Source organism: Lycorma delicatula, chromosome 10, assembly GCF_047948215.1.
Source record: "Lycorma delicatula isolate Av1 chromosome 10, ASM4794821v1, whole genome shotgun sequence".
NCBI lineage: Eukaryota > Metazoa > Arthropoda > Insecta > Hemiptera > Fulgoridae > Lycorma > Lycorma delicatula.
In genome coordinates, this window is record NC_134464.1 from 54,180,778 (window position 1) to 54,191,789 (window position 11,012).

Sequence of the window (11,012 nt, forward strand, 5' to 3'; positions counted from 1 at the left end):
TTATATCTTCAACAACCTTATTTACTAGTTCTTTTTTTAAACTATTCTCTGACCCATCTTCTTTCCCAGAAGTTTTAAAAATAATATTTGAATTTGCTGACTTTTCATTTAGATTACTGGATTTAAATGTGTTTACAGAGGTTTTACTAGTTTCTTCTAAATTGGAAATACCATTAATTTTATGGTCATCTGAATTTGTGAGTTGTTTATCTTCTTTAAAATTATAGACTTTTTCATTTTTTATTATGTCAATACTCTTTTTGTTGTTGTCAATATCATTGTTGTTGCTATTATCATTGTATTTATCACCACTGTTCACTACCTCCAATTTATCTTCTGATTTATCATTACTGTCATTATCATATACATTTGATGTTTTGAAATTTATACTAAACTGTTTTCGACATTCATGTTCTTTGTTATTAAATGTAAAATTTGATATTTCATTGGCAAGTAAATGATTAAAATGACTTTTGGTATCATCATTACAAAATTTACACATATCTTCTGCATTTTTCCTATAATAACTTATCACATTTTTCTTAATTAAAGGTTCCTCCTTATATGAGATAAAATATTTCTCGATGTCAATTTTCTCATCTTTTACTGACTGTGGATTTACATCATTATCCTCATTAATGATAACCTTTGGTAAACTTCCTTTCACAAAATTTACTTTTTTATTGACAAATAAATTTTTTTGTGATGTTACATCCGGCTTACTAATCTCTTCTAAAACTGAATTTTCATTTTCACATGATCGCATTTCATTATCATTTCTGTTAATTTTACTTCTTAAAGAATCGCCAGAAAATTTGCAAGAATTTTCATGTGAATTCATTAAATACTTTCTTCGACTCAAATTTAAAATTAGTTGATCATATGTCTGTTTGTCAAATTGTGTACTTTTTATATTTCTTTTAATAAATATATTTATTCCAACTTTTTCTTTACTATGCTCATAACTGTTTATTTTTCTTTCTTTATTTTCTGATATTCTTGACACAGTCATGTAAGTTCGCTTAATACGATCTAATAAAACTTTAGCACCATACATTTTTAATTTTTTTTTTTAAAAAAAGAAAATAAAAAAAAAAGTAACTTATTTCAACAGAAATTTACAAATAGAATGTCAAGCTTCCTTTCTTTTACACAAAATTAATTTATTTAGTTTTTGTTGCATAGAAACAGTTTAATTATAGATTAATAAAGAAAAATATGTATGTTAGCATTAAGATTTTTATTTTACTTAATCCATTTCTCCTTATCTACTGATGTTCACATTTCCAATCTTTCATTTTAATTGATCTTTACCAATCTCCACTGTGTATCCAAATCCAACTACAAGCTTTTTCACATGTTCTCCTGTCATATCTTTTTGGGCTACCCTTATCCATCTTCTCTCCTCCTTGTAATGTTCTAGCTAGCGTATACATTTCAGAAAATCAAAAACAAGTATTGATTCAGGACTCTAATACATTGATTTTTGATTTTTTAAAAACTCCATTTCAGAAAAGAATATAAAAAATTATTAAGTGTTAAAATTGCAATGCTTTGAATATAGATAACAGCTATAAAAGCGTGGATAATTATGTTAAAGCACCTATTGCGATTAGCACATCGGAACATGAATTTCCAGATATAATTTTTCTGTTATCATCTGCTTTTCTATACCTTTGTTACTATCTAATCTCCCTCTTGAAATATAGAAATTGATAAATAATTTTACTCAACGGTTACTGTATGTTACTGGTAAATTTATTTCAAAGTCATCAGTTCCTTGGTGGAATGATGACTAGAAAAGCCTCAGAGACTGATCGAAGACTCTATGAAGCTGTAGACCGAAAATTAAATACTTAGAATTTACCCTGATGCAAAAGGAATTTATCGTTGAAAATTTTGAGAAGTAAAAGGTCTATCTTTGAGGAATTATGCTGAATCACTCTTACAGAGTTACGCCTACTTGGTCAGTTCAAATAACTACTAAGGATAATAACAATGTGCATACAAGTGCATATACATATAATCGATATTAAATGAAATAGTGACACCAATATTTTGGTAATAGGTATTGTTCAGTTCCTACAATCTAGAATATTACAGATTCAAATTACTCAGAGTGATGCCTATCGGCTGGAGAATCAGTGATTTCCAGGTTTGAATATTCCATTTTCTGCAAGAGTTACAATGTGTAATAATTACATATTAGTGTGAAACTGACTTGGTAATATTCCTACAGTTCTGAATTTTGGATGTCTTCCAAAATTTTGCATTAAAAGATTGTATTGCATTTCTAAAATAAAATTTTTAAAACATAATTTGCCTAAATTACTGGAGGAAGCTGATGTCAAAAAACCACAGCTTAAGGTGTTAACTCCTTAGATGAATGGGATTAGGCAATAACGTGGCTTTGAAGCAAAATTCCTTGACAACAATAATTTGTGTTGTAATTTTTCTATGTTTAAGTTGGGAACTGTACCAACTTAAGTATAAAAAAACTAGTTTTTACACTAATTCAATTGAAAAAAGAATACTGCATTGCAAGACAATATTCTGATTGTAACATTATTATTTGCTATAGAAAAATATGTGTTAAATTATAATAGAAAAATGTAAATGTACAAAGTAAATGAGTAATGATCTACATCTTTCCATAATGTGTGCTACGTGAAATATAAATGTCACAGACAAATAAATGCTGTAACAAATTAGTTTAAAATCAGGTAGCTGATAATTATCAACTATAAGCTACATCGTGTGTTATGTTGTAGATGTCATTAGTACAAGACAGTCACTGTGACAAAATGGTCCTTGGTCATTCACAGCTGATTGATCCATCAGTTTTTTGTGTTTTCTGGTGAAGCTCCAATTTATCTACTGGTTAATTGCTGTGTGTTCATCTCATTCTTTTAGATTATGTAAATTATTGAGTACTGGGACAAAATTTTAAAACAGCATGGAGAGAATAATTTATTTTGGAAAGTAATTGGACTGTTATCTGAACTTTAATTGATTATTACATTAATGTCAATGTTTTTCTTGAAGTCAGCAGGTTGCCGCCACACTACTACTTTATGTTTCTGCTGAGATTACTTCCTGATTACATATGCTAGATGTGAAGAGTAGTTCTTCAAACACAAAATTTTCTACAAAATTTTTTAAAATTAACGTTTAGATTCTAAACCTGACAACAAAGTGCTTCAGCATTAAGGTCGATTCTAAAACATCGCATAATCAATTTAAAACTGAAGGCCCATAGAACTCTTTGATGATTTCTAAACATTTTCTTATAGTCATCAATCATTAAGGAATAGGTGGAAATTAAATTAACCAGCAACAGCAGATCAAGTACACTCAAGGTATATATTTGGAACATATTACATTTAAATATTCAACAGTATCAAATTCATTATATCATATCTCACTTTATACCTGGTTGACAAATACAATATAATTTTATTTCTTGGCTGACCCATTAGCAGGAAGAGATTTCTTTAGTAATATATGTTCAAAAATGGGAAGAAGGGGAAGCTTCCTTGGAGGGAATTACTTAATTTTGAACCTTGTGAGAAAACATTATATGACACTGTAAAATAGTCTTCATGACTGCCAAATTTTCCTTGCAATTTTCATTATTCGTTTCCCAGTCTAAATGTTGGCTTAAAGAATAGAAGTAACAGACTTGATTTCATTGATCAGATCGCTTACTAGGTAGTGACAACTTACTAACTCATTTCCTTGCAAGATGTGAACCTTATCTGAAGTTTACTTGTGACTTGTCTAAGAATCATGAGCTGAACCAAATTTCAGGAAATAAAAATTATGCATTTTTTTTTTTCAGGAAAAGAAAATTTAGCTGCTTAACTAAGTAAAAAGTAAACATTACTAAGAAACTTTTTTATTATACTAAGTTTCCTTTTTTTTAGACACATTTTTATAGTGTTTTTAATGACAAAAATATTTTTATTGGTATCATAGGAATACTTTACTAATATAATCAGTTTTACTCATTTACAGTACTCATTTATAAGGATCATTATTATTTGTAATTTCACAAACATCTTAAAAATGAGCTATGTAGTTTTTTCACACTCAAATTATGCTAAATTTCTATTAAATCTTAATTTTTCAGTTGTAATATATTGTTAATAGTAAAATTTTGTTTTGCGGTTTTACACTTTCTTCGTGTAATAAACACCCTTGGTAAAATTAAGTTCTCCTCTACAGGTACCTTCAGTAATTTCATTAACTTTTAAATTGCAATATATTCTGAAAATTGTTTTGTTAAAACTTTTTATTGGTACTACACTGCACATTTCTTTCTTTACTTTTGTAAATTATGAATCTTTTGATGAAAGGCACAATTTCACTTTTATTTTAACAATTTAACACAATTCTAGTTTTTGTTTTGACACTATAATTGACTTCCTTTGAGGAAAATATTTGTTTTATTTTTTTTATCTCAACTAATGTGAATTATTTTATTTCTGAAGACTTACTGGCAATCTATTTTTAAATAAATGTAATTTTATTTAAATGTTTTACTTCCTTCTGAATTTTTACACTTTAATCATAACATCCATGATACTGTAATTCAACAGTTTTATTTATAATATCAAATTTATCTATATTTGCTTGCATTGTTTTTATTACATCCATTATATTACTTGGTATTTCATAAAAAATATTAGGGAATGGTTCAGGCATTGGCTCTAACGACTTTATTTTAATCAATCTAATATTTTTCATTTTGTCAGCAGCAAAAATATTTGATATTTTTCTCGATTTATAAATAGAATAATCCTTATTATGATTATAATTATTATTATTATTATTATTGTTATTATTATTATTATTATTATTATTATTATTATTATTATTATTATTGCATTTTATTTGATAATTTCTATTTCTTGGCATGTTTAATTTTTTTTGCTTCTTTCTCGGAATAGTTGATATAATAAATTTATCTTTAATTAAAAATTTATTGTAATTGTTATTTGCTGCATTATTTTTACAATGAGATTTAATTTTGCCTTTACTGAAAATATCATTTTTTATTCTTGTAAATATTTTACTTTTTTTATTGTAATTACTGTTAAAAGTAGAATAATTTCTCCCATTTATTTTTGATCTTAAAAATAATTTTCTTTTACTTCTAATAGATCTATATTTTATATTTTTTCTTTTACTAACATCACTACTATTTCTTGATACCAGTTCACTTCTTTGAAAATCATTATTGTGATTAGTAGTATTTAAATAAAGCTGATATTCTCTATTTCTTGTAAATGAATCAAAGTTCTGTAAATCTTTAATACCTTGTATTATTTTTTTAAATAATTCATTATTTTCTTTTTCGACAGATTTTTCTTTGTTATAATTTAAAAATGCTTTACTTAGATTAAAATTAACAATGGAAATTTTTTTGTGATACATATCAAATAATATGTTATTAATATCATCTATATATTTATAAAAACTATTCACCTTATCGATACTATTATTATAATTATATGTGCCATTAAAATTATAATTTTCACGTTTATTTTTCATTTTTTTCTGAATATTTGATCCCATTCCTTGGCTTGCATCATTGTTATCTTTACCACTCCTATTGTTATTATTAATCATATTATTATTAAAATTTTCATTAGTTTTTATTGGAAATCCTGGACATAATACATTATTTACAACAGTATAATTTAAATATTTATTTAATGTAAAAGGTAAATCACTGACATCATTATTATCACCATTATTTGATATTTGCAGATTATTATTTATGTTATTATAATTACTTCCTGAATTATTGTAAAAAATATTTGATACATTTTTGCTGACTGTATTATTTACAATGTCATTGCTTTTGTTATTTCCAGTTTCAATTAAGTGTTTGTATTTAACCAAATTATCATAAATACCAAAAATAATCTCTTGTTCAGTAGTAACAACACTTTGAGAAGTGGTAGCTTGTGAATACATCTGATTATTGAAAACACTTGTACTCTTATTCAGCAATGATTCAAACGATACACTGTCATCATTAACAGTAGTCAATTGTTCAGTGTCATTAGTGGATAGCCGAGTTACAGTGTTGTTTACACTTTCAATTAATTCCATATTTTTAATAAATTTTTCATAAGCTTGATTAGTATTGCCATAAATGTAAGTAACATTTCCTAATCTATTGATATCATTTGAACTAATATTGGTATCATCACTTATAGATGATATATTATGTAAACCATTTCTAGTAACTGCTGTAAGAGTACTGTCTGTCGATATCAATTCTGAAGTAAGCACAGAATCTATCATATTTTTCATTGTCATAGATGAATTATCAATATTTTTATTAGTAATGAATGATTCATGATTTACTGCATCAGGAGATGAAGTATGACTATAATTATTTTCAACTGATAATGAAGTATAATAGTTAACTTTTGTTTTACTTCCAATCTTTTTTGAGCTATTTTTAAAATTGAATATATTCTTTATTCTTGATAATAAAGAATGATTTGTTCTATTAGAAAAATCTAATGAAGTTTTAATTACAGTAGAACCAGTAGTAATGTATTTTGTAGATGGTTTTGAAAAATTTTTTTCTTCCTTTTTATTAGTTAATACTGTTAAACTTAATGTTGATAATGTATTAAATTTAGACATAGTGGTTTCATATTTATTACTTAAATTTGAGTCCATTTTAATCACATGTAACAAAAGAGAATTTTTAAAGGATGAGGTACTTTTATCAGATGCTGTAGTACTTAATGAACTCGAAGTGTTGGTATTATCAGTTGTAATAATTTTAATTAAGGATGCAGATGATTCAGAAGAATCTAGAATCCTGGAAGTATGTTTTTTTGAAAAATCCATAGATTTATTTATCCATTCATTACTAATACCTCTGTTTTTTGTACTAAAATCACTGATCGATAACGTATTTAATGGAGATGGTAAAGTTAGTATTTTTCTAGTTGTCACATATTTTGGTACTTCTGGTGTCATAGTTGCATTCATCATCACCATTACTTTAAACAGATCTTGAAAATCTGATAAAGATATATTTTTTAATTTTCCAAATGAATGAAAAGACATATTTTTACCACTTCTATACTTCAATACAATATTATTTGTTGTTCGAGATGTAGCTCTTGTTTTCATAGTCGCTAAAACAGAAGATGATTTTGTAGATGTATTTGAACTAATATCTGTAGAAGAATAAAGGTTTTTAAATGCCTGTGAAAAACTCGGTAATAGTAGTGTATGTTTCAATATTTCCTTGTGTATAAAATTATTAATGGGTGATGTAGATTCTAATTCAATTGAGCTTATGGTATTACTTTGAATAACACTGGATTTAACACCATTAATAATTATAGTTTTATATTTAGGTGTAGTTGAAAGATAGCTTTGTGAAGATAGTTTTGTTGTTTTGTTTTTATTATTATTATTATTATAACTTGTATTATTCAATAAGCTCTGATTAGAAGGAGAAAACAGAACTCTATTAGGAAATAATGATAAATTTTTTATCAGTATTAAAGGAATAATAAGTAATGGCATATTATTCAGTTCACGATCAACACCAATTTTATTACTATTATATATATCTGTATAACAATAATTACTCCTATTTGAAACAGTTAATTGAGACTTATTATTATGCTGCCTTAGAGAATTTAATTTCAGAAAATAATTTTTAATTATATCTTTATTAAAATCATCTTGTTTGTTTAGTAAATAATCAGCTGATTTTTTTGATTTCCTTAAGTCGTTGAAATATTTTTGAGATATATCTTTTAATGTAAAATTTTGACACTTTCTAAAGGTTTTTACTTTTAAAGGTTTACTTTCATAGATTTTATTTTTTTTGCTTAAATCCCTAAAAAATTCTTCAGTTTTAATTTTTTTATTTTTATTATTAAAATTTTGTAGATTATTAAAATGCTCCTCAAAATATCTAGTGTTATCAGTTTTCTTTTCTAAAGGAAGAATATCACAAGAATTTTTTTGTAATGGTAAAGTTTTAGTATTGATTAAACTCAGAGAGTCATAATGATGATTTAAAAATGGTAAAGGATACAAAAATGCTGAATTATAATCTTGATTTCTCGGATAATTTTTAATATTGTAAGATTGAAAGTGCATTTTATCTGATAAGGGGTTACAATTTATTTTCAAGGAAGATGGATATGGATAAAAGCTAAAATTATCACACATTTGATTATTTAAATGCAGACTATTATCTGTAATGATCGATTCAGAATTATTTTTGTTACTGAATGTAAAATTTTTTATTCCATTATATTTATTAATTATTTCTTTTTGATTCGAAAAGGTTTTAAAAGGTGAAGGAAACAGTTTTTTCTTTTCATTTTCCATTAAAGATAGTGGCAATTTATTTTTTGAAGAGTAAATATTACTGAAGTTATTTTTTTCTGTGTAGCTAATGTACTGTTTATTAACTGCAGGATTGTTGAAGTTAGGGTAGTAAATTATAGGAAGCTGATATTGTCCACTCTGAAAAAAATATGGAATTTGAAAAAACTGAGACTGATTTTTTATAGCTTCTTTCTTTTTTCCTTTAACTTGATGAAAATCATTTAACTGTTTACTATTTTTATGGTAGTAACTTAAAATATCATTAATTAGTAAACTTCTAATATTTCTTTTTGGTACTGAAATATTCATTTTATAATAAATACTATTGTCATTATAATTATTTTCATTGTGAAAATGACATAACACTGGAAAAACTGATAAATTTTTTTCATTTAATGTAACATTACTGAATCCACTTGTTAAAAGGTTAATATCTTTAAAAACAAAGATTATTCTGAAATAAAAATAAAAAACATAGATATTTTTAAATATCAAATTTTTTATAAAGTAAGAACTATTTTTTTTTTTTTTTTGGATACTCAGTGAAAATTTTATCTAAGAGTTATCTATTATGTTTATCTATTGAGTTACAAAGTTTTCTATGAAGAAAATAAATAATAATAGATTATATAAATGTGACGATTAATAACAAAACTGGCTATGTCCAATTTTTATAAAAATTGAGATAACCTTGGCATCAGAATCTGAGAGTATTATTTTCAAAACTGGTCATATACAATATTTTAAATAATAAAAAATGAGGTTTTTTCAAAAACGGGCTATGTCCACAGTCAAGTTACTTTCAGAACTTGCTTTGTCCTTTCAGTAACAAAATTCGCCATGTCCATTGTATATCTTAATGGATACTTCTAATAGTTTCTCAAAACTTGCCATGTCCCTTATTCCAAACTATAAAATTTGTTTTTATTACGAAGAAGGTTATTAAAGTATTACTAAAAAGAAATTAATATTATTTAAATTATTTAAAGACTATTCATCTACATTAATATAATAAAAGTTGGAAAAATAATGTTGATTTAATGACCAGTTTTTGCATCTGATTTAATGACTTCTGTAACACTGTAGCTGTTAGACTCAATTGTTGTGAAAAAGACATTATTTAAGTAATTATCTTTGTTTTGACTAGTTTTGAATTGATTTTTAAAGGTGTTTGCTGTAATAGACAGTGAAAAGATTGTTGCATTTAAGCCTGGAAAAGGCAGAAAAAAGCAAAAAGATCCAACAAAGTGGAAAGCTAATACAGGAAAAAATGAGGTTAGTATGAACATGTTTATTTTTTGCTTACTTGTATCTAGATGATCCTCAATAAAAATAAATATTGAAATCATAAAAAAATTTGATTTTTGAGTATGTAAACATTGCTTTGTTAGGTAAATTAAAATCAATTTAACAAGTTCCTTTCTTCTTGTTACAGACATTCAAGAATTCATCCACCTGTCATGCCAAATTATGGTCATAGAACTGCTGCTTATCAGTGTGGTGAATTAACGATCTGAGATATCAATCATTTTAATAAAATCTTTTATTCTAAACCGGAAAAAATACCTCGATATTGATTTATTCTAAAGTATACCAGTGCTTCTTTTCCAAGTCGACCAAAATCAAGGAAAAATCCTTTATTATTAGGATATAAAAAATCCTGCTCTATCAAATACTATGTTAAACAAGCAGTAATAAATGCAACCAGTAAGAAAACTTCTGTTCCTGTTAGTAGGCAAGCGTTTCTTAATATCTTATAAGTATCGAAGGACAGAGTTCAGCGAATTTGTAAGAATAATTTACTCCTCGGTACTCTGCCCAAAGAAAATCAAGCTGGAGATCACTACTTTAACAAATTTTTAGCTAAGAAGGAAGCAATGAAAAATTTCATTGTTAAATTACAGCAACAAGAAAAACATTATTGTTGGGGATCATGTAACGGTAGAGAAAACCTATTTAATGATCTTAATATTAGCAAGCTCTGGATGTTTTATAATAATTCTGTTCCACCCAATATGCAGGTTAAAAAATCATATTTTAGAAAATATTTCAATAACAATTTTAATAATGGTTTCGGTAAACCTTCAACTGACGCTTGTTCATGTTGTATTATGCTTAAAGAAATGATTAAAAAATCACATCAGTCTCACAAGATCAAATAAATGACTGAGCTACGAATTCATAAGCTGAGAGCTTCAGCATTTTATGATATGTTACGACAGGAAGTAGATTGCACCAAAATTCTTTTATCCTATGGTTGTCAGAAAAACTTAGTTTTGCCTAAGGTGGCAGACCAATCAGCTTATTATTCCCGCCAACTATACTATTATAATTTTACTGTGTGTGAGAATTTCTAAAACATAGCAAAGCAAGGACAATATTTTTTTATATGTTTGGAAGGAAACAGATGCACCTGAGGCAATCTGATTATACCATTGTTTGTGTAACTCCCTCTTCAATGAAGAAATAAGTGAAGTTATTCTGTTTGCCAACAGATGTGGGGGGGGGGGGGGCAGAATAAAAATACAGCCGTAATAATGATTTCCTATTAGATAATTAATAATGCTCCAAAGCATTAATAATTAATAATGCAAAGTCAGTACAAACCGTTTGTTTGGTCTTTC

At 26.1% G+C, this 11,012-nt stretch overlaps 1 pseudogene; it reads left to right on the forward strand.

Annotated features, from left to right (window-relative positions):
* The first annotated feature begins 9,658 nt into the window (after positions 1 to 9,658).
* LOC142330871 (uncharacterized) lies at positions 9,659 to 10,745 on the forward strand (annotated as a pseudogene).
* Positions 10,746 to 11,012: the final 267 nt, after the last annotated feature.